At 47.3% G+C, this 27,580-nt stretch overlaps 1 protein-coding gene across 1 annotated transcript in view; it reads left to right on the top strand.

The window, feature by feature from the left end:
- Window positions 1-532: 532 nt before the first annotated feature.
- The window catches only part of SYK (spleen associated tyrosine kinase), a 115,917-nt gene continuing 88,869 nt past the window's right edge, over window positions 533-27,580 (top strand). The window contains exon 1 of the mRNA XM_039241479.1: window positions 533-551. The gene's annotated coding sequence lies outside the window, so the exon portion shown is untranslated. The remainder of the gene's footprint in view (window positions 552-27,580) is intronic.

Here is a 27,580-nt window from a genome sequence, read left to right as displayed (position 1 = left end):
CTGAGAGCTGGGTGCCTCTGGGCACCACCTCACGTCTCTGCACCGGCTTCCGCGCGGGTAACCGGGAGGGGATGGCCGCTTCCTCACAGAGCCCTGGGGGGCCTGAAACGCGGGGACACAAGTGCTTACCGCGTGCTCCTGCGGAGCAAGGGCTGACCAGATGGCCTCGCCCTTCCCACCTGCTCCGCTGCCAAGAAGGGTCTTCTGGAAGCAGCATCAGTTAGCACGAGCCCTCTCCCCAGGCTCCTGGCTTACTGACGGCCGCGGGTCACCAGGGAGCCTCCAGGGTGCAGGGAAGGAGGGCGGAGGCCGTGGGTGGCCATCTGTCCTCGTCACTGAGCACTGCTGAGGGCATCACCAGGCATGACTCCAGGTCAGCGAAGGCGCACGAGGCCACCTGTTCAGGGGACACGTACCGGGACATAAAGAGCTGCAGACCATACAACGGTCACTTCCGGGAAGTGCCCGCTGCGCCTCTTCACCACGTGAACAGGAAAACGTGAACGGAACCCAGTGCTGGGCCACCTTTCCAGATCCTGGGACCCTCGCAGGTATGTTCTTTCTGCCACAGCGACCACCGGAGGCACTTGTGCGGCTCGGCAGCTCGCAGAGGGCTGCCGGCTTCTGTAATTCCAGGCCTTTCCATGAATCTGGGGTTTCAGGGCTAATTAGCTTAAAAAAAAATTCTTGTTTTTCAAAGCAGAGTTAAAAATAAGTGTGAAATCTGGGCTATTAATAGGACGATTAGGAGGCTCTTCTTATTCATACAAAATCATTGACAAAATGTTAACAGAGAAAGAAAGCAGAGGGTGGGGCTGCTGGCTGAGGGGTCAAGGCCAGCGGTGTTGACCTTTGACTGTGAGCCCAAGCAGGCTGTGGCTGGGACGTGTGCGGGCCAAGGAGAGCCCGGCTCAAGGATGCCAAGTACTCCAGTACTCTGAGCCACCCCAGGCCCGGCCACCCCAGCCACGACAGTGTCCTCCCTGCTTCAATCAGCTGATACTCTTTCTTTTCAGAGCTTTGGTCTTGAAAGCAGTAGCAAAGATTACCATCCCTGCTGCTCGCCCACCAGGGTGGGTGCACTGGTGACAAACGAGGCGTCACTTCTGTGTGTTCTCGCGTCACTGGACATGGCGGCATTCAGGTAGCAGCACTACCACTAAGCGTGTTCTTGGTGAAGAGACTCAGGAAGGACGCAGGGATGCGTGTCGTGGACCTTTAGGAGTAAATGAGGCAAAAGCAGTCTAGTTTGCACCCTTGCACACAGTCATCTGTATGTCCATGCACACAAGGGCTCGTGTGTGTGTGTCTGCCTGCGCGCTCGCATGCCCACTCTTCATGTGCTTCTTACCACAGATTTCTGCAAACCCGGCTGGCGATGCCTGCTACAGCCGCCAGTGTAGCCCCTTCAGGCAAGCCACATCTCCTCCTCTGGCCTCAGTGTTCTCTTTGCAGAGAAGAATTGGGTGGATTCTAAGGCTTCTGGAGCCACAAGCCCATCTGCAAATCCCCCTGCCACCCCTGCATCACACGAAAGCTGAGATCACCCCCCACAGTCACTAGGGAGAGCTTCTCCGTCCTAAGGTTGGGTGCAGTCCAAAGGGTTTCTTTCTCTTTTTTTTTAAATGGTTTTATTATTTATTTTTCAGAAAGAGAGACAGACAGACAGAGCATGAACAGGGAAGGGGCAGAGCGAGAGGGAGACATGGAATCTGATGCAGGCTCCAGGCTCCAAGCTGTCAGCACAGAGCCCGATACAGGGCTGGAACTCACGCACTGTGAGATCATGACCTGAGTTGAAGTCCGACATTTAACCGACTGAGCCCCCCAGGGGCCCCGAAACGGTTTCTGTATCTAAATCATAGCTTCACAGTGCATTTCTTCTCAGCCAAAGCATCTCACCCAAGTTGCATGGGTGCTCATATACTTTAACAAAGGATCCTATCACTGAGGTTTCAATTAGGAGAGAAAGCAGCAAGCAAAAGTGACAGAGGCTAGAGCCTGGATAACAGAGTGTCCAAAGATTCAAACTCACATGCGACAGTTTGAAGGCAGAGCCGGGCCCTGCACCTGGTTTCAGCTTTCTCCCCTGGAAATGGTGTAGGTGTGGCCTTCTGACCCAGCCAGTCCCTGGACGGATGCCTCTGTTCTGAACAGATTGTGGCCTGGGGACCACGTGGCCTGGGGCCCATGCATGCTGAGTGCCTTGGAGACATCCATCAGCAAAGTCTTGCTTCACCTGATAAAAGACCACCACACCCAATAAGTAGATAAGGAAGTTTCCCCGGAAGCCTCCACACCAAACCAAATTCCTCCCGTCAAGCCATCTTGATTCCTTCCATCGTGACCTTGCAGCTCCAGCCCAGCCTCCCAAGGCCCAGAGAGGGGACCTGAAGTCTCTGCATCAGCCCTTAGCTTACCCTTCTTGTGTCCCGTCTCTAGCCCCATGCTCCGTGTTTTGTGCACAAAGATGCGCTGAGCGAGGAGCCCTCCCGCTCCGTCTTCTTTGCCGTCCTTCCTCCAAGGCCACCTTGCTGGCATCCTCGGTGCCCACCTGCGAACTTAAGCATGGCCAGCTCATACATGTCCACTCACCCTCATGCCCTCAGACCCCGGGGCTGCAGACAGCACACAGCTGCTTTGCCTTTCTTATTCAGTTTGAACAATTTTTAAAAGGGGATCGGTTCATTTTCTATCTTTCTATTTCATTGTATCTATTTCTATTTATTCACATGACTTTATGCTTAGCCTTAGTGCCACCATTCTGTACTCTGACTTTGGTCTTAAAGCTCCCATTTTTATGTTTTTGCTGTTTGATCTATGTTTTTTTTCTATACATGCTTACCTGGGTCTGACTTTCCGAGAACTGGAGAGTCACCTGTCTGCTGTCCATCTTTCTCTTGGTTACCGCACTCTTTTCATCAAAGCCTTGTCTCGGTCTCTTGAATGTTCACTGGAGATGTGCCTGCAGTGCCTCCTGACTCGATGAAAGACGAACATTTCTAAGAACCTGCCATTTTCTCTCCCCCTCACTTGGGCGTTTTCATTAATTGTGTGATGGTTTATGCACGCTGCTCTTTTATAACATTTACTTTTCATTCCGTAACCATAGTTTCCACACAGTGCAGCTTCGGTCCATTGTCCCAGGCTTTTTACCAGTCTTTTCTGTTTATCCCTTGGTTTCCTGGAGCTCCTCTTTTCTTCCCCCCACCCCACCTCAACATTTCATGCTTGCTTGTATTTGAAATTATAATTTTTTAATCTTTATCTATTTTTGAGAGACAGAGACAGAGAGAGACAGAGAGAGAGAGAGAAAGAGAGAATGTGAATGGGGGGTGGGCAGAGAGACAGGGAGACACAGAATTTGAAGCAGGCTTTCAGCTCTGGACTGTCAACACAGAACCCAATGTGGGGCTCAAACTCATGAACTGTGAGTTCATGACTTGAGGCAAACTTGGACGTTTAACTGACTGAGCCACTCAGACTCCTCTGAAAAAAATTTTAAGTTTATTTATTTATTTTTGAGAGAGAGACAGAGAGTGAGCAGGGGAGGGACAGAGAGAGAGGGAGAGAGAATCCCAAGGAGGCTCTCTCCACTGTCAGTGTAAAGCCCAATATGGGGCACAGACTCATGTACCGAGAAATCATAAGATCATGACCCGAGGTGAAATCAAGAGTCAGACGCTTAAACGGCTGTGCCACTCAAGTGCCCCTGCTTGCTAGCATTTGAATTTTCCTCTGTGGAAAAGTTGGTTTGGGTTATCTGTGTGTGTGTGTGTGTGTGAGTTAATGACCAGGAATCTGGAGTCCTCCTGTGGTTCAAATTTTTCTTTTCCTAAAATATTCCAAGAATGCTTCTACCTCCTTATTGAGTGTCACTGTGGAGAAAGTGTGCAGGGCTGAGCCTCTTCCCTCAGGAGGGAGGAGGGCTGGGTGCTGATCAGGTCATCACGCTCTTTCCTTGTATTGAAAAGGCTATTAGTAGTAGCAGTTCCCCTTGCGGGTTAGCCATTCTGTGTCTTCCCTTCCTAGGACACGCGGGGTTGCTTCAGACCCTTGGTGTCGGAAAAGATGGTTTTCGTGGCATCTTTATAGTTGCTGCTTCCTGCTCAGTTTTTCCAGGGCATGTAAGACACTCATGGTGGTGTCCTTTGCCTGTCTTCTGTCCACATTGATGCGCATGCTTTCAGGCGGCAAGAAAAAGAAAAATGACAGAAAGTGAGTCTGCACGGTAACACACAGGGGGCCCCGTGAGATCTTCCAGATCACATCCACCGCTGTGCCCCGTCTCCCCCCCCTTCCCTCCTGTAGCCCCAGACCCAGTGCCCCCAGATCCCATCCTGCTTGTTGTACCCCACTCTGGTGCAGAGCAAGCTGCCAGTGGCCAGAGAAGCGGAATCTGGAAGGAGAAGTTCTCGCGTGGAGAAAGGACTGATCATCCAGAGACAGACCATCCCTCCCCACCTCCTGCCCCTCCCCACCTCCCGCGTAGGCACCTGCACGGCCCGGCGCACTCTCAAACCCACAGTAACGCTGTTAACGGACCACCGAATGGAACGACGGAGACCCTCCATTTTTCTCCTGGGGTTTCTTCTTCCCAAAGTCGCGGAAGATGATTCTAACAATAGCACACACTCAAATTACTCAACCCCGTATGGTTTTCAAAGCACCCTTTCTGTGGAATCCTATCCTAGAACTCTGGATGGATTATCACTTAGAAATAGCCTGATGAGCATCGTTATTGTTACGTTAGCACATTAGGTAAAACACGTTAAGCTGTTAGGGCCATTGTTCAGGGACAAACTGACAAGTTGGACTGGGCACCACCAACTTAGGAATAAACTTTGGCAGCCTGGTCAAATGCTGGAAATAACCTGCATCTCCAGGCACTTAGAAAACTCCTGCACCGTGATTTCAGCAACCGATACAGGCCCGGGAGTCATGCGGTGGAACTACAGCTTAGGCTGATGTTCGCATTTTGCTCAGCACAGTCGTGAGGTCTGCACTTGATTTCTAGGACTCTTTGTAAAGTCGATGCTAAGCTCAGTGCAGGCTATGCTTGAACGCTGTCACAACAGCTAAGATATCTCTTCAAAGTCTCTAGACTGTTGTCCAGAAAGAATATATTCAGACCATTTTGTAGGGAAAACCAATCTTGATCTCAAGTAACCTTAAGTAAGTGCCTGCATACATTTGGTTTTGCTGTTAAATGGGTGACATGTGACCTTGGGAATGCTGTCCACTTGGGGGACAGATGCTGTCAGGGAGAGCCCTCTAGTGACCCTCCCCCCCAGCTGCCAGAATTAGGCCCTCCCTTCTAGCTTCCTCTATGTTTCTGATCCTGCTGACTTGCTTCTATACTTACTTATCTGCCTCATTGGGTTTTTAAAAAGCCCTTAATGTTAAAAAGTTAAGGGAATTTCCTCAACCTGATAACATCTACAAAATCTTATACCTACCGTCATACGTAACGGTGAGACACTTAAAGCTTTCCCACTCCGGCACGGAAACTCTCTCTCATCCCTCCTTTTCACAACTGTGCTAATAGTTGTAGCTAAGGCAATAATATAAGAAAAGGAAAGAAAAGGCATTCTGATTGGAAATGCAGAAATAAAACTGTCTTTGTTCACTGATGACATGATCATCTATGTTGAAAACCTTTTCGAAACTCTTGGAACTAATAAACAATTATAGCAAGGTTACAGAATACAAGGTTCATATACCAAAGTCAATTGCTGTCTTACATGTCAGCAGTGAACAATTGGAATTAGAAATTTAACACACAGTACCTTAAAAGAAAAACAAAGCTGAAGGCATCAAGCTTCCTAATTTCAAGTTATATTACAAAGCCATAGTAATCAAACCAATATGGTGTTGGCATAAAAACAGACACACAGATCAATGGAACAGAATGGAGAGCTGCCCAAGACGAACCCACACATATATGATCAATTAATTTAGGACAAAGAAGCCAAGAACATGCAATGGGGAAAAGAAACTCTCTTCAATAAGTGGTGCCGAGAAAAATGGGCAGCTATATGCAAAGGAATGAAACTATACCTTTGTCTTACACCATACACACAATGGATTAAAAACTTGTGTAAGACCTGAAACCAGAAAATTCCTGGAAGAAAACAGGGGGTAAGCTTTTTGACATCAGTGGTGGTGATGAATTTTTGATTTGACATGAAAAGCAAAGGCAACAAAGCAAAAATAAATAGGTGAACTACATCAAACTAAAAACCATCTTCAAAGCAAATGAAATTATCAGTAAAATGAAAAGAGAAAATATTTTCCAATCATATCGCTAATAAGGAGTTTATATCCAAAATATATAAAGAAATCATACAACTCAATAGCCAAAAAAAAAAAAAATCCGGTTAAAATATGGTTAGAAGATCTGAATAGACATTCTTCCAGAAAAGACACAGAGATGGCCAACAGGTACATGAAAAGATACTCAACATCACTCAGCATCAGGGAAATGCAAATCAAAACTATAATGAGATATTGCCTCACATCTGTTAGAACGGTTATTATCAGAAAGACGAGAAATAACAAGTGTGGGTGAGGATGTGGAGAAAAGGGGAACCTCCTGCACATTTTGTGGGAATGTAATTGGTGCAGCCACTGTGGAAAACAATATGGAGGCTCGCTCCTCAAAAACATAAAAATAGAACTACTGCATAATCCAGGAATTTTACGTCTGGGTATTTGCCTAAAGAAAATGAAGATACTAACTCAAAAAACATACGCTCCCCATGTCTGTTGCAGCAGTATTTGCAATAGCCAACATATGGAAACAACCTACGTGTTCATCATTGGATGAAAGGGTAAAGAAAATGTGGCACATATGTATATATATACTATGGAATATTACTCAACCACAAAAAGAATGAAGTCTTGCCATCTGCGATAACAAGTAGGTGTAGCAGCCTGGAACTCAGTCCTCCAGATGCACTACATGTCCGCCACCCACACTGCCAGTGCTCTCCCTGAACACCTGCGCTCTCACAGCACTTGAGAGTCATGAATCCACTGAGGTCTTCTCTTTCCCCAGGGGTAAACCTCTCTCTTAAAGTCCCCAGGAAGCTTCGCCTTAGAGCTCTGACCACAACGGGGGCGGCCAACGACTAGTTCAGCTTATCTCTGTGGAGTTGGGTCTTTCAGACTTCCTGTATTTTTCAGGTCATGGGCTGTCCAGATGGAAATTTCAAGCGTGGATCTGGTGATACAGAAGAGATGGTCAGGAGAGGGGCCAGGGTGGAAGGCCACATTTGGAAGTCAAAATTGTACATGTGCCAGTTGAAGTCATGGAGTCATGGGGTGAATGAGCTCTCTGAGGAGATCGAGCAAAGGCTGAGGTCTGGATTCTGAGTCACCCCCCGTGCTTAGGGTTGCAATAACGATATTAGGAGAAAAGTCACAGTAGACGAGAGTCATGGAAACCAAAGATGAATTTTTTCATAGAAAATGCTCAACAGTATCCAAAGTGTGTAAGCTAAACGAATCTAATTCCTGGGAGCTGGGCTCAGCTAGTTCCGTGTGACAACAGATTTCTTGGCGATGGGTATCACACATGCGTACAATTGGTATGCCCCGCTTCACAAGCTTTAATACAAGCAGAAGCATTTCTCATTTATTATGCAATTATGTGTGTAACGCCATATGTTGATATTAGCCAGAAATTCAGTAGCTCCCTCTCAGACTCCCCTCCTGCCTTCACCTCTAGTCCAAATTCCCAAGGTCAGGTTGGGTTTGGACACATTCAGTCCAAAGGGGAGAGAGACCATGTCCAATCCCAAGTTTGGAGGGAGAACTAAATGCGCACCTCACCTACCACCTCTCAGCTTCTGTCACTGCAAATGGCTGTCCCTGCACAGACCCACATTCCTTGCTCACTGCTGTCGGGTTGTGTTGTCCAAGACTGCTGTGTGGCGCCAGGCTTAGATTTCAGGGTTTGTTAAAGAGAAAACCACAGACTCAAAGTGGAGTCATTCTTGTTAGGGCCCCATGTTAGCAAACCAAGGGTTGATACCTAACCCGGCCCTAGTTTCAAACAGCCAGAAAGGTGATCTTTAAGGAGCCACACCAGCTGTCTGGGCAGCACGAGGGGGTAAGCCCTCCATCTTCCTTGGGAGGGCGACCTTGCCTGGAACAGTGTGTTGTTTGCTCATCATCGCCCCCGTGCACTCCCTCTCTGCCTTTAAACGCCTCTCCTTTTCTGCAGCCCCGCAGAGCTGGACTCCCCTCTGCTTGCTGGATGGGCCGCTGCCCGGTTCATGAATTGCTTAATAGAGCCAATTGGATCTCCAAATTTATTAGTTGAATTTTGTTTCTTAACTGATTTGGTCAGGTTTGGAAGCAAACTTCTGACAGCATTTGGGACAAGGAGGAGCCTCAGTCCTCGGCCCTCGGTTCCACCTGCCATTCCATGATAGGACCCCTCCCCCATTCCCAGTCTCAGCCTCCTCACCCCGAATGGGGTCGGCTGGTTTCATGCAGGACTTTCTATGGGCCCTTCCGCGGTAACGCCTACACCCCAGCCCTGGGTCTGCCCCCAGACTCCACGGGGGGAAGTGAAGTTCTCCACTGATTTGGAATCCGTCCCAGTCCTCATCTGTTAGGTCCGCTGGTCCAGTCTTCCCCCATTTCCCAGTTCTCTGGTTACTGCTGGTGTCCACGGTTCATTTTCTTGGTTACTGTTAGTTTCTCTTACTGGGCACGTGAGTTAAAGGTTAATTGCTAATGGAGATCTCAGAGGCCAAAAAGCTGCAAAAATTGGTGGGCAAGGGTCGGGCATTCAAGAGCTGTCAGGGCAGCTCCTGACCCAGCTCAGAGGCTCCTGTGTTAGGGCCAGTAGGTCATGCAATGGTTTAGTTTGACCCTGGCCAACCTCCAGGAAATTTCCGTGCAACAAGGTACACTGTGAAACCACACAGCCCAACCATGGGGTGCATCCCTCTCAAAGTATTAATCTCTCTGATTTGGTAACTGTCAGGTTTAAGATCCCCAGATCTGAGGCCAGAAAGGTCATCCCCTTTGCTGCTGGGTACGTCTGGACAGAGATATGGGTTCACTCCACCAAACTACCCCAGGTCCTCAGGGGAATTACAACCCAGAATTACAATGAGCATTATGAGGAGCAATGCAAGGGAGACGAGATTATTTAAGAAGTGGACCTCAGGGGCACCCGGCTGGCTGGCTCAGTTGGTTAAGTATCCAACTTTGGCTCAGGTCATGATCTCAAGGTTCATGAGTTCAAGCCCTGTGCCAAGCTCTATGCTGACAGCTCGGAGCCTGGAGCCTGCTTCATATTCTGTGTCTCCCTTTCTTTCTGCCCTCCTCTTACTTGTGCTCTGTCTCTCATTCTCTCTCTCCCCCCCAAAAAAAAAAGTGGACTTCAAAGCAAAGTCTTCAGATTCCAAAAATAGCTTCATTGAAAGTTTCTTTTCAAAAAAGGACACAACAGGGGCACCCGGGCAGCTCTGTCTCATCTGAGCATCCAGCTCTTGATTTTAACTCAGGTCATGATCTCAGAGTTCGTGAGTTCAAGCCCTGTGTTGGGCTCTGTGCTGACAGTGCACAGCCTGCTTGGGATTCTTTCTCTCTCTCTCTCTGCCCCTCCCCAACTTGCACACACACACTCTCTCTCTCTCAAAATAAATAAATAAACTTAAAAACATAAAAAATAAAATAATAAGTTTAAAGGCACAACAGATACCTAATACAAAAGACTGTAAGACGGCTGTAATTCTCACTGTTCCCTCTGTCCTCCCCATTTGCACACCTGCTATACTTACCCTGTGTCTAAATTACCTTTACAGGACAACCACCAACAGCCTGAGTTAATGACCGTGCAGACACCCCCACATCTACCTTTAAAGGAAGCCCCTGTGAGCCCCTTCCAGGGTTGACAGGATTCTGAGGAATTCTCTAGTAAACTACTATTTATTCTCTTTAACAGCCAAAGGAAAACTACAATTAACACACACACAAAAATCCAACATAGAAGGGGGTGTATATTAGTTCTGTAACATTTACACCCAAACCAAATTCGTTGAGGGAATAAAAGCATATTATCTTACAAATCGTGACAAAACTAGAAATGAGGCTGGAGAGGCAATCCAAAGTCTGCCGGTCTCTTTACCCTTCCCCAAACCTCTCCTGTTTATCTCAGAACGCTTGTAAATGATTGGCACTAGGAAACCAAAGTCCTTCTCGGAGGAATTTACATTCTTTCCTGGTGCCTTGGAGATAAAAATAGTAAAAGTACCAATCTCAGGGAGGTAATGCTTATCAGAAGTAGAACAGAAGAGGGAAAGGTTATTGGAAATTGAGACAAATGAAAAATCTGGTATCTTCTTCGCAAATATTCTTAGAAAAACTTTAGCGACCTCTGCAGGTCACCTTAACTTATTCCATCCGCTAGAAAAATAGCTTGGACCCAACTGTTCTTTTATGAACTGGTGAGTTTTGCATTATCACATCCATCTCATTGCTAAAATTTTTTAAACCGTGAGTCTAATTACGTGTTTATGTGCATTTATTGTAACGTGTGACGTTTTCTACCCCTAGATGGTTATTACCAAAATGAATGTGTAAAAGAGCTCCATTTCATTGGCTTAAAGAAAATCAAGGGTTTATACAAATTTGGCATTCAGAAAAATTCTCAGAAATAAAATAGGAATTTAATCCAAATGAATTCCATGTTCATAAGATCTAGGACGTATTTGGTATTAAACCTAATTTAAGGTCACTAGTTTGATTGAAACAAGTGTGTCTTAGGCTCATCAATTTTGAGTATTAGGCAGACACACACTTTTTGTTCTACCTGGTTTATTAGCCAAATGAGCTCGTGTTGTGTGTGTGGCAAAATTTGTCAGCCAAAAAGTAACCGAGAATGACGCTGACTGTGTCTGACATCTTCTGAAGTGTTTGTGAGTAATTCAGACATAATTGTGGGAAGCAAATGGTCTTCATAGATGTGTGTGAGGTCAGAGTTTTTAGGGGAATGTTTTAGCAGTAGTTACGTTTTGTGGTATGCCTCTTTGAAGATAGTCACCAGGGTCTTTTTGGATATCTGAAACTTCAGAGCTTTGCTAAGTTAAATGATGGAAATTCGCTGAGTGTCTAGATATCTCCAAGGAAGATTAAATGAAGCAATGTTAATTACTGAACACAGATTTTCCTACCGTGGGCTTCCTTATTACAGAGAAACTAAAGAGAAATGTGGGTCTGTTAGTAAACATTTTCTGTGCTGTATTGAAAGATTGTGCTACGAAGAAGCATATGTTTCTAGAAATTAGGAAATGTATTTATAAATTTGCCAGTCTAAGGAATGCTGGTGTAAAAAATAATTCACAACTGCTTACTATGCATTTTCACTAGGAATTAGCTGCTGAGGGTTAAGAATTCTAATTTCTATATGTGGCTAAAGCTACTAGAAATAATAACGGAAACAGCAGTGGGTAGGAGAGTAGGATATGCTTGGGGTAATAAAAGCTACAAATGGAGATGTTTTATTAACAGAAAAAAAGAAATAATTTTGTCCTAGAGAGAGGCTGGATATTTAAAGAGAGAAAATACGGGATGTTGGCCATGACACAGAGCAAGGGTGCCTCTTCTGGAAATCAGAGAGGCTCCAGGGAGCCGAGGACGCCGCCCCGCGGTCCCCACTCTGCTGTCGGGTTTGCGCTCCTCCCGCCCTCAGCGGGGTCTCTGTGCAGACACCTGCCCTGAACCCCAAGTTCTGGAGCTGCCCCTGCGCAGGCCCGCTCTGCTGTCCCCAGACCAAGGGCGGGGACCCCGTCACAGAAGCTGCTGTCACCTTCATGCCCCGTGCCCCTGGCGTGCGCTGAGCACCAGCTCCAAGAAGCAGCCCCTGAAGCTGCACCTAAAAAAAAATTATCACCATCTGCATTGCTTTGCTTTTTTAAAACTGTGAGGCGCAGGTGTCTTTCTGGAGAAGGATCTAGCGACAAGACGTCGTCGGGGTGTTACTGGAAGGGGGTCAAGCGTGAACAAGAAAAGAGGAACCTGGGGCCCCTTCTGCCTCCTGTAATAGCCCGGCCTGGGGCACCGTGGCCGGGGAGGCGGCGCGGGAGCCAGAGCGTGCCCCGCGTCCTGTGTGCTGCCCGGGGTGGGGGGGGCACGACTCACATGCCGCCGTCACACGCCCAGCGCCCGGGACAGCGACCCGCGCCGGCAGCGCTCAGACCCGGGAACTAACCGCCACCTCCATAACGGCGCGGCCCCGGGCAGAAGTCATCCCGAAGGGAGCACACTGTTCAGTTCCGAATCCCAGTGGGCGAGAGTCTAACCCCCAGACACCTCTGGGGACTGCGACCCGGGTCGGGAAGAGGGGGCCCCGGGGGCGACAACGGGGCACACGTGTGGGAGCAGGTGGCGTGGCCATGTCCGCAGCAGACAAAGGCGGTTCCAGGATCTGGAATCGGGTGCCGACCATGAAGGTGGGCAAGCCCGGCCGATGACCACAAGTCCCTGAGGGCCCGAGAGGCAGGGTCCCGAGAGAAGTGACCGGACTCCCCAACTCTCCTCCGCGACAGGGGAGAAAGCACCAGCTCCCTCACCAGCGGCTCCAGAGATGCTGTTTATCTTCCTGGGATTGTTATTCTTACTAGTGTTTATTTAACTGATGCTATATTCTTACTAGTGTTTATTTAACTGATGCTAGGTCTCCTTCCAGAACGTGAGTTAAGTCGTTCCGACAAATCCTCTGCCGTCTTTGGAAAGTCCCAAGTTACCGTGAGATGTGGAGACACTGTTTGCCATCCTCCTCCTGAAGAGGCAAGACCCCAGGGCAGGGGGCCATCCAGTGGGTGCAGGGCACCCAGCGGGGGCATGAAGGGAAGGGGAGGGGCAGGACGAGGCCAGCATCACCTAGGGCCCCTGGAGCTCCCCCTCTGGAAATGGAGCCCCGACCTCAGCAGAGCCGGTGACATGGGCACCCACTCACCAGGCTGCCAGTCAGCGGGGGCAGCGCCCGGCTGTTGATCCCAGCGTTGAAGCCTCGTGGACGTGGACAGGGAGGCCCTCCTGAGGCTTACAAGGTGATTCTCCGGCAAAGAGGAAAACGCAAGTAGAATCAGGGCAGAGCCCACAGGCCAGACGGCTTAATATTTATGGTTAGGGAGCAGCTTCTGGAACCCACCCGAGGCAGGTCCTGGTAAAGACTGCCCCTTCCGGCAGGCGGCCTGGACAAACCAAGCCTTGGAAGACTCGCTGTGGCTGACCCCAAGGGGACCGAGAGCAGAGGGACCGAGAGGCAGGCCCTGTCGGCAGACGGTCTGGGCCTGAGACTCTGCTCTGCCACCTATGAGCTCTGTGATCTCCAGCAAGTTGCGTAGCACCACTGGGCCTCACTCTCCCCTCTGTATAATGGGGATGATGCTAATACTTCCCTAGGAACGTGTTGTGAGTGTCCCACGTGTTCACATAGATAAAGCCCTTAGCGAGCACCCAACATCTATTCTTACCTTTTGTGAGTTGCTTTAGTTTATAAAGGCTCTGATAGCGTGCGTGCTCAAAGGTTTTAACGATAATGTATTCACTATAACCAATGATGGATAGAGGTGTGGAAATGAAAATGCGCTCATGAGCTTGTGCCCAGAGAACCAGGAATGTGTGTGTGTGTGTGTGAGTGTGTGTGTGTGTGAGTGTGTGTGTGTGTGTGAGTGTGTGACCAACGAGCTGGCCATGGACACCACTGGTCATCCTGAGAGTCTCCTCTTACTTTATTTTGGTCAGCAGACCTTCAGTTCTGAATCCTAGTAGCTTGTAGATATGAGTGAAATAATCTACAAAAAAATAAGGTTTGAGCAAACAGCCTGCGACGCACAGAGATTTTTGAAGCTTGAATTTGAGACATTTGACCACATCTAATGCCTGTGCTCTGCCGTCGTGCTGTACTCCGCTCCTGCACCGGCGACAGGCGTTAACAACCTCTCTAAACAGAGGTGAAGGAAGGGACGAAACCTTCACTTTTTTCATGCATGGAATAAAATAAGAACTCTATTTTTTGTAACGTCTTTCTAATGCCTGCTAAGGAACAATGTTTGAACTGTTTCCCTCACAAGCAGGGACTTCACCGGAATCCACTGTACCCTCCCCATCCTCTCCAGGCCCAGCCCTTTGCGGCTGAGACTGGTTTTTGCTGGAACCCACTGGATGCTTACAGTTAAGTGCGGACGTGAGCCTGCACTGCCCTCTGCTGGATGTCAGAGGCCAGGTCAGACAGGGAAATTCCTCGTTCTCCGGGAGTTCAGGAAAATCATACAGGAGCTTTTCCTGGAGAGCTGAGTTTGGCTGTTGCAAAGTCTCGTACTCTCGAAGGGCAAACGTGGGAGGTCGCTGGTGCATTTGGAGCTGGAGGGGCTGGGTGGGTTGCAAGAACAGGGAAGTCCCAGCTAGCCTAGTCCCAGCTGGGGCACATTGGTCACCGCGCCCCGCTCTCCCCCAGTCTCAGGCTCCTCACCTCCTGGGAAATGGGATAATGCACAGGATGCCCCAGTGTTTCTCAATAATTGTTGGTTATCATGACTTCAACCTCCTCTGTAAAAAGGCAGAAACTCGGAGGACTCGACCAAGGGTCCCAAGGTCATTTGTCTGCTTAGGGACAGAGGAGGGCGTAGTCCAGGCCAGGACCTACCACCTTCCCCTCATCTCCAGCCCTGGGCTCCAGTGAGCTCCACTTGCTCCCCACTGCTGCCTCAGTGGGCACCGGACTCGACCCTCTACCGGAGCAGCCCCATCACCCCCACAAGGGAGTGTCGCCTCTCCGCGGCAGAGCAGTGCGCTGGTGGGTGCTGCAGGCCTGCTCTGCAGATGGCGGTGTGAGGCCAGCACACTTCTCAAGGGGTGGAGACAATCGCAAGCGCCACGAGCCATTGTGTGGGGGCTGTGTGATCCGAGAGCGGGGGCCATCGATGGACAGAACTCTACCTAACCATGTAAGAGTTCATTTATTCACTCTACATTCATGTGTTCACCAGTACTTATTAACATTTCACCAAGCAAATCCCGGCACCCACGTTGATGGGGCTCCAGATGGCCCCTGGCACGCCCTCGCACACCTGGTGGGTGGGCTGGTTCCCCTTTCGTGTGGTTTGTCACACCCTCCAGGGCTGTGTCCGAAACCCCGAGCAGGACATGCTCAAAGATCTGCGAAGTGAAGGAGTGTGAGCAGTCGGGGGGTCACCCTGACCTGACGGTAGGCCACCCAAGCTGCACATGTGCTGGGGGGCCGCCCGTGCATCGTCCCAGCACCAGCGACATGCTGCCAGCAGATCTCATGGCCACAAACACCCTGCCCGTTTGGCCTCCACACGACCCGGTCATTCAACAAGGGTGGATCTAATCAGCCCCACTCACGGTCTGGGTTGGAATTCCAGAAATAACCCCAACTGGGCCACCTCCAGCCCAGTTTAATCTTTCTTGTCTCCAACTTCTCATTGGATCATGAAAACGATCATTTTTATCTTGCAAAATGGCCATAAGAATTAGAGACATTAAAAGGGAAGCTTCTGGTTGCCTACCCAGAATGGGCACGACTTCAATGGTAGCCATTGTTTTATTTTCACACCGAAACAAAATACACATAGAGACTGTGTACACGTAAGGTTACACGCACACACTGGTGCAGGTAAAAATATACGAGTTGCCTTCTGATTTTTTTAAATAAAATATTTACCGACACCGGAGAAGAGGAAAGAATACGCACTCTTGAAATTACAAGCCATGTTTACTTAGCCAAAGGAAAAATTTAAAAGACACCACTTTGGGACATGAAGACAGCTGCTTTCTCATCTCAGGAGGTAAGGGAAACATATTTTAGGGAAAGAGCTAGGGAGAGAGCCACTAAATAAAAATGAGATTTAAACTTGTTCTAAGGAATCAAGTCAATGTTTCTCTTCATTTGCCTTTTTAAGTATCTTGAGGAAATAAAAGAGAAGTCTCACCTATGGGCATGTATTTTAGGCTGACTTGCCTCATTTTTGCAGTGCAGGAAGTTATAATTGTGCTGTAGAAATGTACTGTTCCTGACACACTTAGAGTCATCGTCCCCCACCCCCCAAAGAAGGTGTTGTGCAGGACCGTCAGCTACTTTCGGACCCATGAGTGAAGGCAGAGGGAATCACAGTGACAGCAGCCTCATGCATGAGGGTCAGCCAGCCTACGGTCTTCACGGCCAGACTAGATGGTTCTAGCATTTTCTAGCTGTCTGACTTTGGGAAAATTGCCCACCAACCTGTGCCTCAGTCTCATCTACTGTAGAGTGGATGGAGACAATAACATCTCAACCGTATTTCTTCTTTTATTTGTTTTTAAATGTTTTTCTTAAAGTCTGTTTTGAGAGAGAGAGAGAGAGAGAGAGAGAGAGAATCCCAACCAGCGTGCCCACTGTCAGCACAGAGCTTGACTGGGGCTCAAACTCACAAACCAAAATCAAGAGTCAGATGCTTAACCCACTGAGCCACCCAGGTGCCCCACAGCAACTGTATTTCAAGATTAAATCACTCAATACCTAGAGAATAGCACATCAGTATTACTGTTTGTGAAAACATGCTTTTGACTTTATTGGTATTTTAAAACACCCTCAATTCAAACTACATGCTGATGCCTCTTGGAGAAGTTACTTCTGACAATAATAAGGAAACTGTCTCAATCAAGAATATCTATGGAAAACGTGTAGTTAACATCATAATTAATGATAACGTATGGAACGCTGCCCCCTAACTCTGGGAAGGAAATATGAAAGTTCACACTCACCTAGTCTACTCACTGTTATATCAGAGGTTCTTAAGCATTGCAATAAAGTAGAAAGAAAGGAAGAAGAAAAATAAAACTGCCTCAGTTTACACGTGATATAATTGTTTACGTCAAAAATCTTAAGGAATCCACAAAGAAACTACCATAACACACAATTGAAGTCACTAAGGTTTCAGGACCCAAAGTAACTGCACAAATTTCAATTGTATACCTATATACTGTTAACAAAACTCGGGCAACGAAACTTATACAAACCTATACCATTTTACGATAGTACAAAATGCTTAGAAACACAAAGTTGTGCAAGACCTGTTCACTGAGAACTATATACGCTGCTGAAAAAAATTAAACAGTAGTAAGTTAATGGAGAGTTATAGCATATTTATGGAATTGGAAAGTTCAATATTGTTAAGGTGTCATTTCTCATCATATTGATCTCTAGAGTCAATTCAATACCAGTCAAACTCCATGGGGTAAAATAAGCAATTTTTTTTGTATTTATATGAAAATGAAGACAAGCTAGAATAACCCAAAAAATCTCAAAAAAAAAAAAAAAAAAAAAAAAAAAAAAAAAAAAAAAAAAAAAAAAAAAAAAAAAAAAAGAAAATCCAAATGTAGAAATTATAGTACATGCTTTTTCTTACTGTTGTACAGTAAACATGTAGCATGGTATTTGTTTAAGCATAACAAGATCATTAAAGCCAAATAGAAAATCTAGATACATATGGTTAAGTAATTTTTGATGAAAGCATCAAAGCAATTCGAAGGGGGAAAAGAAAATTCTTTCTAGAATGGTACTGAAACAACTGGATATTTGCATAGAGGAAAAAAACACCTCAACTGCTATTTTATAACATACACAAAAATTTCCAGATGGATCAGAGTTTCATTAAACCCAAAGCTATAAAATTACCCAAAAAAATCTAAGAAAATATCTCATGAGGTCACAGAGTTCTTATACCAGTCAAAGACAGCACTAATCTCAAAATAAGAGAATTGATCAGTTTGACCTAAAATTAACAGTCTGCTCTTTTAAAAGACAACAACAATAAGGAAATAAAAAGGGAGAAAAATTTTGCCACATGTATGCATGACAGCCTACTTGAATCCAGAATATATTTTTAAAATTCTCACAAATCAATAATCTAAAGATTAAAAAAAATTAAAGCTAAAGATGAACGATCTAATATTTTTAATGGGCAAATATTGAACAAGCACCTTATAAAAAAAATAATGGAAGGGTCAATAAGCACCTAAAAGTGTGTTCATTGGTGATCAAAGTAGCTCAAATCACAGTGAGATACCACCATGTCCCCATAGGAACAGTTAAAAGGTGATCAGATAACATCAACTATTGGCAAGGATTGGAAGCAATTGGAAGTCTGCACAAATCTTGTACATGAAATGGAACAATTTTGAAACTTTGTTGGAAGTTTCCCCTGAAGTTCAACAGACTCTGATATGGCAATTTTACTCTAGATCATAGAAGTTCACCCTTGATAAGTAAAAATGTAAGTCCACAAAAAAGACTCCTATAAGAATGTTCATAGCAGCTTTATTCGGAACAACCAAAAATTGGAAGCAACTCAAATATCCATCAATAAAAAGTGGACAAATATATATTTAATGAAAATAAATGGAAAAATAGTATGTGTGAAATTTTTAAGAATCTGACACTAGGGAAGTGAAGCCAGACACACAAGAGTATATAAATGTATGATTTTATTTAAATAAAGTTCAAAATCAGAATTGTAATGGACTCTGGGAGAGTGGAGGTTTGCTTCAATGGGGCAATTTCTTGGTGATGTAAATTCTCTATGTCCTTATTGTGGTGGCCATTACCTAACTATATAGGTTTTTATATATGTTTGTCAAAATTAATCAAAACAGGTTTGCATATTACTTATATGTAAATGATGCCTTGATTTTAAAAAATTGTTATTATGGACGTATAGCTGACAGACAACGTTATATTCGTTTCTAGTGCATGGCATAGTGATTTGACAATTCTACATACTCAATGCTCACCACGGGAAGCGTACTCAACATTTGTGACTATACAATATTATTACAACATTATTGACTACATTCCCTATGCTGTACTTTTCATCTCTGTGACTTGTTTATTTTATAACTGAAAGTTTATACCTCTTAATCCCTTTCACCTGTTTGGGGTCTTTTGAGATTCCATACAAATTTTAGTATGTTTTTTTTTTCTAGTTCTGTGAAAAATGCTACTGGTATTTTGTTAGGGATTGCATTGGCTCTCTGGAAGGGTTTAGATAGTATGTACCTTTTTTAACAATACTAATTCTTCCCATCCATGAGCCTGGGATATCTTTCCACTTGTTGGTGTCTCTTTAATTTCTTTCATCAATGTCTTAATGCTTTCCAAAGCATTAGGTAGGTCTTCACCTACTCAGTTAAACTTTTTCCTAGAAATTTTATTCTTATTTGGTGCAATTGTGAATGGAATTTTTCTCTTAATTTCTCATTCTGATACTTAGTGTATAGAAATGCAAAAGAATTCATATATTAATTTTGCATCTTATAACTGTATTAAATTCATCTTTAGTTCTAATAGATTTTGGTGGAGTCTCTGGGATTTTCTATATTAAGTATCATGTCATCTGCAAAGAGTGACAGTTTTATTTCTTCCTTCCCAATTTGGGTGTCTTTTATTTCTTTTTCTTGTCTGATTGCTGTGGCTAAGATTTCCAGTTGAATTAATGATTCCAGTTGAATTAACTATGTTGAATAAAAGTGGGGAGAGTAAACATGCTTGTTTTATTCCTCATCTTAGAGAAGCTCTTAGTTTTTTACGTTTGAGTCTGATGTTGGCTGTGGGGTTTTTACATATGACCTTCACCATGTTGAGGTTTGTTCCCTCTAACGTAAATTTGTTGAGAGTTTTTAGCGTGCACAGATGTTGTATCTATCAAATGTTTTTCTGCACCCATTGAGCTAATCACATGATTTTATCTTTTCTCTTGTTAATGTGATCTATCACGTTGGTTGATTTGTGAATATTGAACCACCATCCTTATCAAACCTGTAATAAATCCCAACATGACTGTGGTGAAAGATTCTTTTAAAGTATTGTTCAACTCAGTTTGCTAATATTTCGTTGAGGGTTTTTGCATCTATACTCATCGTAGACATTGTGTGTGTTTGTTTTTGTAGTATCTGTGTCTGGTTTTGATGTCAAGGCAATGCCAGCCTTGTGGAATGAATTAGAGGTTTTCCTTCTTTTTCTATTTTTTGGAATAGTTTGTGAAGAAGAGATATTAACTCTTCTTTAAATGCTTGTTAGAATTTAGTTCTGAAGCCCTCTGGTCTTGGGCTTTTGTGTATTGGGAATTTGTTGATTATCAATTTAATTTTCTTACTAATAACCATGTGTCCAAATTTTCTACTTTTTCCTCATTCAGTTTTAGAAGATTGTAGGTTTCTAGGAACTTATCCTTTGTTGTCCAATTCGTTGGTGTATAATTTTTCCCATTATTCTCTTATAATCCTTTGTATTTCTGTGGTGGTGGTTGTTATTTCTTCTCTCTCATCTTTTATTTTATTTATTTAGACCCTCTCTCTGTTTTTCTTGGTGAGTCTTGGCTGAAGGTCCCAATTTTGTTCTTCCAAGAATCAGCTCTTGGTTTCATTGACCTCCTCTATATTCTTTTTTTTTTAGTCTGTATTTCATTTACTTCCATTGTTATCTTCATTATTTCCTTCTTTCTATTAACTTTGGGCTCTGCTTCTTCTTTTTCTAGCTCCTTTATGTGGAAGGTTGGGTTGTGTATTTGACATTTTTCTTGTTCCTTAAGGTTCTGTCTTCGAACTGCCTTTGCTGCTTCCCAAAATGCCTGGCTTAGCTCTTTTTTCTGTCATTTTGTCTTCTTCTTTCAGTGAGGATATATTTTTCTGTCTCCTCATTTGGTCTTACTCTCTGTGTTTGTTTCTCTGTATTAGGGAGGTCAGCTCCACCTCTGGTCTTAAAAACAGTGGCCTTGTGCAGATGGGGTCCGTGGCGCCCTGTAGCACAGTGGCCCCCTGGTCACCGGAGCCAGCCCTGCGTGGGCCACACGCACCCTACTGTTGTGGCCAAGCCGTGATTGCCATGAGCATAGTGGTGTGTGGGGTTGGCTCTCGGCTGGGCTGGCTTCAGGGAGCTGTTTCACTCGCACCCTGCCAGGATTTGCTCCCTGAGCCCTTGAAGGGCCGGGCTACAGCCGTCGTGGGCTCCCGGTGGGCGCCCCTGGCCTCTTCCAAGGCCCACATTCTCGGACCTCCCAAAGCAGCAGCAACGCTTTCGAATCATAGTCGCAGGCCTGGGCAACGTGTACAAAAATATAATTCCCTGGCACATTTCTGAACAGCTGTGTGAAAGCAGCCGTTGCCTGTGAAGTATAAACGTGAACGTTATTCTAATCCGGGTCCCACAAGAGGAATGATAGCAGCCCCACTCGCCTAGACTCCCTGCGCCCCAGGGAGCAATTCAGGTCACGGTCCCTGGACCGGGGCGTCTCTCCCCAGGTGAGAACGGCACCTGCCTGTGTGAGCGACCACACGGAGGAGGTGTCATCACTGGGGATGCTTACCTTTCCTCATTTTTCTGCGGTTACAATAGCATCCTTATCACTTGTGAAACTGACACGAAGGGCAAAAATAAATAAAACATTAAAAACATTTTTTTAAAGGGGCGCCTGGGTGGTTTAGTCGGTTAAGCATCCCGCTTTGGCTCAGGTCATGATCTCATGGTTCGTGGGTTCGAGCTCCGTGTCAGGCTCTGTGCTGACAGCTCAGAGCCTGGAGCCTGTTTAGGATTCTGTGTCTCCCTCTCTCTCTGACCCTCCCTTGCTCATACTGTCTCTCTCTCTCTTTCTCTCTCTCTCAGAAATAAATAAAACATTAATAAAAATTTTAAAAAATAAATAAACTGACATGAAGGGATTAATCTGCGTTTCGAACTGTAAACACACGTGAGAGGTGTACTGAGATCGTTGTCTGCGAACTCCTGAACACTGTCCTCTGGGTTGGTGTGAACACACTGGTGGGACCACAAGACCCTAAATAACAAAATTGGGAGCAGGGCCCTGGGAGCTGGAAGACCGGGGTTCAAATCCCGGCCTCCAGCCTCCTGCCTGCATGACCCTGGGTGCACGATTTCACCTTTCCTCCTCAGGGTCTTCATCCACAAAATGGTGATAATAAAATGGTGCCCACGTCACAGCCAGTGTGGAAGGGACCATCAGGGACAAGGTGTTAAAGATTTTATAGCAAAATGCCCAGGCCTTTTAAAGATATTTATCTAGTATCTCTTGGAAGCAAAGGGCCATGGCAGGTGCTCTAAGCTCAGCGAGAAGGGGAAGTGCCCTGTCCTGAGTCAAGAAGCTGTAGAGGCTGTTATGTGTGCTAGAAAATAAGGAAGTGGAAGGGGTATAAATAAGGTAAAGTTAACATTCACTGACATCAGGGGTCTTACACACGTGATCTCCTTCGGCGCCCACATCAGCGTGTTGCTCAGGACACTGCAGGTCGCAGGAGATGGAGACCTAGCTCAGCGTGGCTTGAGACACAAAGAAGAAAGAGCAAGGGAGGGAGAAAGTGAGAGAGAGAATAAGAAAGGAGGGAGAGAGAGAGCAAGAAAGAGAGAGGGAGGGAGAGACAGAGGGAGAGGGAGAAAGGGAGGGAGGGATGAAGGGAGTTTGGAGGGGGAAGGGGGGAGGAGATGGAGCAAGAGTGAGAAGGGAGAGGGAGGGAGGGGAGGGAGGGGGAGGTCTGGAGGGAGAGGGGGGAGGGCGGGAGGGAAGGGGAGACTCGGGGGAAGATGTGCTGCCTTCCACATCTGGAACAGCAGGGTTGGGGGTGGGCTATGGGGCAGCTGCAGGCCCCCCAACCTCAGTGCCTGTGAGGGACCCCCCAGCTGTACTGTCCCCTCTCTCTCCTGCTTGCTGACCTCCCTCTTCAGCCGGGCTCTCTCTGTGAGCCCAGGGCCTTGCCCTCCCCACCCCCCGGGAGCAGGAGGGGCCCCCCGTTCCAGTGGCCAGTCTCCAGAGGCGCGCAGGTGGGGCCTGAGTTCTGTACCCACCAGGGACCCCGCCGCCTCACAGCGTGCCCCCATCAGCCCGAGACAAAGAACAGTCTAAGCCCAAAGTTAGCGGAAGGGAGGAAATAAGAAACAGAACGGCAGAAACAGACAAAAAGAATACAAAAAAATCAACAAAATCGATCAGCCTTTCGCTAGACCAAGAACAAAAGAGAGAAAACAAGTAAATGAAAGAAGAGGCACTAATTACCACTGATGTCAAAGCAACAGAAGGGATTAGAAAAGGCCGCGGTAAACAGCACCGAGGACAGACAGCCTCTCGAAGCCGGGTGTTGTGACGGCGGGGGGTTAAGTCTCAGCCCAGAAGGGTCCCGAAGGAGAGAAGACTTAGGAAGTGAAAGTGTTGATCAGTGGAAGGAAGAAGTCTGTAAAAACTGGAGTTCCCCAAACTGCAGCAGGGGTTCTAGAGCTTCTCAGATTCTGGAAACTGCCGGGTGAACTTCTGCCTCTGTGTGAACCAGCCCCACAGGCGGGGGGAGAGGGTGTCCCCAGCTGAGCCGGCCGGCCCGGGGGCCCTCCGAAGGCAGAGACGGGGCTGGTGTGGCTCCCGGGACAGGCACGCCGGCACCTGACGGACCCTGCTGCACTGTGAGTGACCCGACCGGCCGCCCCCAAGGCCATAGCCCGAGTGATGCTTTCCGGAAGCAGTGTGTGCCTTCTTCAAACCCAGCTTCCCTCACTGATATAAAAAGGGAAACAATTTTAACTATAAAAGCACATGTTCAATGTGAGGGCTTAGCAGGCACAGGGAAGCTGATGTTCTCTGCGGTGTAACGGCCACTTTTGCCGAGAGGTCTTTTTTGGGGGATTTTCGACAAGGTTTTAGGTTTTGGGCTCCTGACTTCATTTCCAGGCTTCTGCGGCTAAACTAGGTCCAATGTTACGCTGGCTGCGAGGGGCTGCTCTGAGCAGAGACGCCACCAGCCTCCAGCCTCCCTGCCACTTGCACCGTGAGCAGAAGGGGTGTCCTGGCGAAGCCAGCGCCCCCCACCCCCACCCCAGCCCTCGCCTGTCCCTCCTGCCACAGCCAGAGACCACCCGCCTGTGGTCCTTGCTGTCCCCTCCTCCGATGGCCACTTAGCTCCCCGCCAGGTCCCTGCCCCTCAGGACAGGTCAGACCACACCCATGATTACATTTGTAATTTTGACGATGGCCACAGAAAAGATCTAATTTGGAATTCAGGAAGAACTTGCCAGTTATGGGAGTCTTGAGTCTCTAAGAATGGTAATTAAGGGTTTCCTTCTGTCAGTGTGAGCTGGACGTCTGTCCAGCGGTCCTTGGTTACTGGAAGCTCTTCAATATAAGCAGGAGAGTTTGTGGTCTCTTTCTCTCATATGGCTTTTCTGTATTAGAGTCCAAGAAAATCAGATCGGACAGGGAGCTTCAAACGCAGGTCAGTCTTCCTGCTTCGAACCCCAAGTGTGAAGGTGGTATTGTCACTGGTGCAGCTAAACACGAAGGGGACTCTGAGTGGGCGTGAGGTCCTGGACTGGAGGCTGAGACAGGAGAAGAGCGCTGCGGAGAAGCTGGTGACGTGTGAACAAAGGCCACAGCGCAGTTCACAGAGCCGAGCCCACGACAGCTGTTGGCGATCGACGCACCGGGGTCATAAGGGTCTAACGTCAGGGCAAGCAGGGGGAAGGAGGCACGGCCGCCATCCGACTGTCTTTGCAACCTTTCTATAAATAAAATTATTCCAAAAGTAAGTTTATTACAAATAAAGGCCAGATGGGCACCCGTCTGGCTCAGTTGGTAGAGCATGTGACTCTTGACCTCTGGGTTGTAAGTTCGACCCCCACGTTGGGTGTAGAAATTACTTAGAAATAAAGTCCTGGGGCTCCTGGGTGGCTCAGTCGGTTAAGCATCTGACTCTTGGCTTGGGCTCAGGTCATGATCTCACGGTTCCTGAGTTTGAGCCCCACGTCGGGCTCTGTGCCCAGCACAGAGTCTGCTTAGGATTCTCTCTCTCTCTTTCTCTCTCTGACCCCTCCCCTGCTCACATGTCTCTCAAAATAAATAAATAAACATTTTAAATAAATAAATAAATATCTTAAAAATAGAGGACAGATTTCCATTTATTTTTATATTTCTGAGTCAAATTTGTTTTCTGTACTGAGTAATAACACACTTTTAATCGCTCAATGTGTGCCTAAATAAGGATCCCCATTCGAGATTTCCAAAGATGAAACAAATCAACAAACCTCCTTCTCATTGCCGTCCATGAGAGGATGTTTGAAACCTTTCAAAGCCGTTAAAACCTTAATATAAGTGAAGAACTTAAAGCGAGTGCCACACATTGAAACCAAGAGGTTGAATGTGTGAACTGAGAGTGCTAAGTCTCAAAAAAAGCACGTACCTTTTTTGAGCAGAGTCATCCTTTTCCAACATTTATGTAGTAGCATCCCCTCCAGTGAAAGAAAACAGAATTCTGTTTGCCTTTTATAGTTTTTGTTTCCTTCCTTTCATTATTCTATAGGAAAGAGAAAGAGTGGACAAGCCTTCGGCAAATAGCTCATATCCAACCTGAGATTTAATATTGGCCCAGACATCATCGCTGGGTGCCGGGAGCTGGCGGGATGGCGGAAGGTATCAGCCGTCTGACCACAGGCAGCCTCAGCGGGCCCCTGAGGGTCCGGGGACCCGTATTGCCCTTCCCTAAAACCTGAGTAATGCAGCTCCCCATAGCTGCTCAGTCCTGGGACTCAAAAGTGCTTTTCCGGAGTAGAATCTAACTTCCAGTTAGATTCCAGTGTTCCTATCATTTTCCTTAATGCAGATCTCCGAGGCCGCACTGGCCCTCCTGCTCGGACAGGAATTCGGGGAGAGGAGGATGGCGGCGCCCTAGTTAATAAGCTCTGTGAATAATGTAGACTTTCTACGCCAGAGACCAGCATGCTTTTTCTGTACGGAAACAGATGTAAAACTGGAAGGTTCTGGGGGCTACGTAGAATTTCTGGAGCACAGCCTACTCTGTTCAGTGTGTGTGTGTGTGTGTGTGTGTGTGTGTGTGTGTTTAACAACCCTTTAGAAAGGTGAAAAGGGGGCACCCGAGTGGCTCAGTCAGTTGAGCATCTGACTTCGGCTTAGGTCAGGATCTCACAGTTCGAGAGTTCGACCCCCACATTAGGCTCTGTGCTGACAGCTCAGAGCCTGGAGCCTGCTTTGGATTCTGAGTCTCCCTCTCTCTCTGTCCCTCCCCCCACTCTCTCTCAAAAATAAATAAACATAAAAAATTTAAAATGATAATAATAAAAATGTAAATACTGTCTCTGCATTGGGGGTTTAGATAAAGGAGCCACTGGACAGATCTGGCCCGCACCTGTCGTTTGCCAATCCCGATGCCGTTGACAGTATCTTTAATTTTTACGTTTTATAAAAATGTCTCAAAGGAAAAAACATAAAAGTCCTTGTTAATAACCTTTCCCTGAGACGACAAAATGTTCCTGGATTTGCAGGGCCATTTGATGGGGCCGGGCTTGTTTGGACCCCGGTCCTCTGAGTCCCAGGGCCGGGAGGCTGTGGGTTTGTGGGGTTTGTACGGACAGCCAGAGGCTCACAGAACCACTGGTCTAGGACCCCCGTGGAGGCCCCGAGGGAACCGAGCGCCCAGGCTTCGGGCTGGAGGACCCTCACCTCCTATCTCCGCGGCTGCTCTGAGTCTGCTCACTCACCTGAGCCCAGCGGCTGGCCGGCCATCTCCTCGTCTCCCCTGCCTCCCTCACCGCCCCCTCTGACCTGCTCCACACCAGCAGCGGCGCACCCAGGAGGGGCCTTGTACCTCTGCTCTGCCGACACCCCCTGGAGAGCAGAGAGGCCGAGGCTGGGTGGCCAGCAGAGGACCGTCCGTCCCCATGCAGACGCGGCTCCTCTCCCTGGTCTCTGACGCTCATGCATTCTCACGCCCGGGGTGCTCAGGGTGTCCTCAGCCCTCAGTGCCGCTCGGGCAAACAGGGAGGGTGCGGCCCGAGGGACGCCTTTGGGAGGCCCCCAACCACAGCCCCCCGGTGACCAGGGCTGGTGCCGGGCGGCCCCCAGGGGCAGGGCGAGGACGCAGGACACTGACGCCCTCTGTCCCCTGCTGCTCTGAGCTACCTGTCCTCCGGGCGCGATCCCACCTAAGTGCTCAGGGGCCCAAGCGCACTGCCAAATGTAGCGTCTCTAACACAGACGGTCAGGGTGGAAACGTGTTTATATGTTGCTTTGCAAGCTGTGGTCCTGTTAACAGCGAGCAAGATACACAGTGGCTCCTCCCAGGGCTCGTTCAGTGTGGTCGGTACGTCTGTTTTATTCCAAAGAAAGGTCGCTCCGATGTATACTTCCTAGCAAGGGGTCTGGAGAATGTCAAACCCCGAAAGGAGGAAAGTTAGTGAAATAAGTTACTCGAGACGACAACACCCATTGGCGTCTGGGTTACAAACTAACAGAAACATACCCTACTTCACAAATTATAGTTCAACAAACGGATGATGAACGCAGGTGCCCGGCAGCATCTGTACAAAGACAGAGTGCCGAGCGTCTGTCCTCGATTTTCAGCCTCGCCCCACTGCAGGCCACTGGAAACATCTGAAAAATGTAACACTGGAAGCAGATCTCCATTAGAGAATAGTGGTGTTGGGGGGTCCACACGGCCCCCCCTCCCTGCTCGACAGCCGTGAACTAGAGGGCAACACCCCTCCATGACC

The sequence above is a fragment of the Hyaena hyaena genome, unplaced genomic scaffold (assembly GCF_003009895.1).
Source record: "Hyaena hyaena isolate Hyena2069 unplaced genomic scaffold, ASM300989v1 scaffold_194, whole genome shotgun sequence".
Taxonomy (NCBI): domain Eukaryota; kingdom Metazoa; phylum Chordata; class Mammalia; order Carnivora; family Hyaenidae; genus Hyaena; species Hyaena hyaena.
This window is presented reverse-complemented; position numbering and strand designations above follow the sequence as displayed.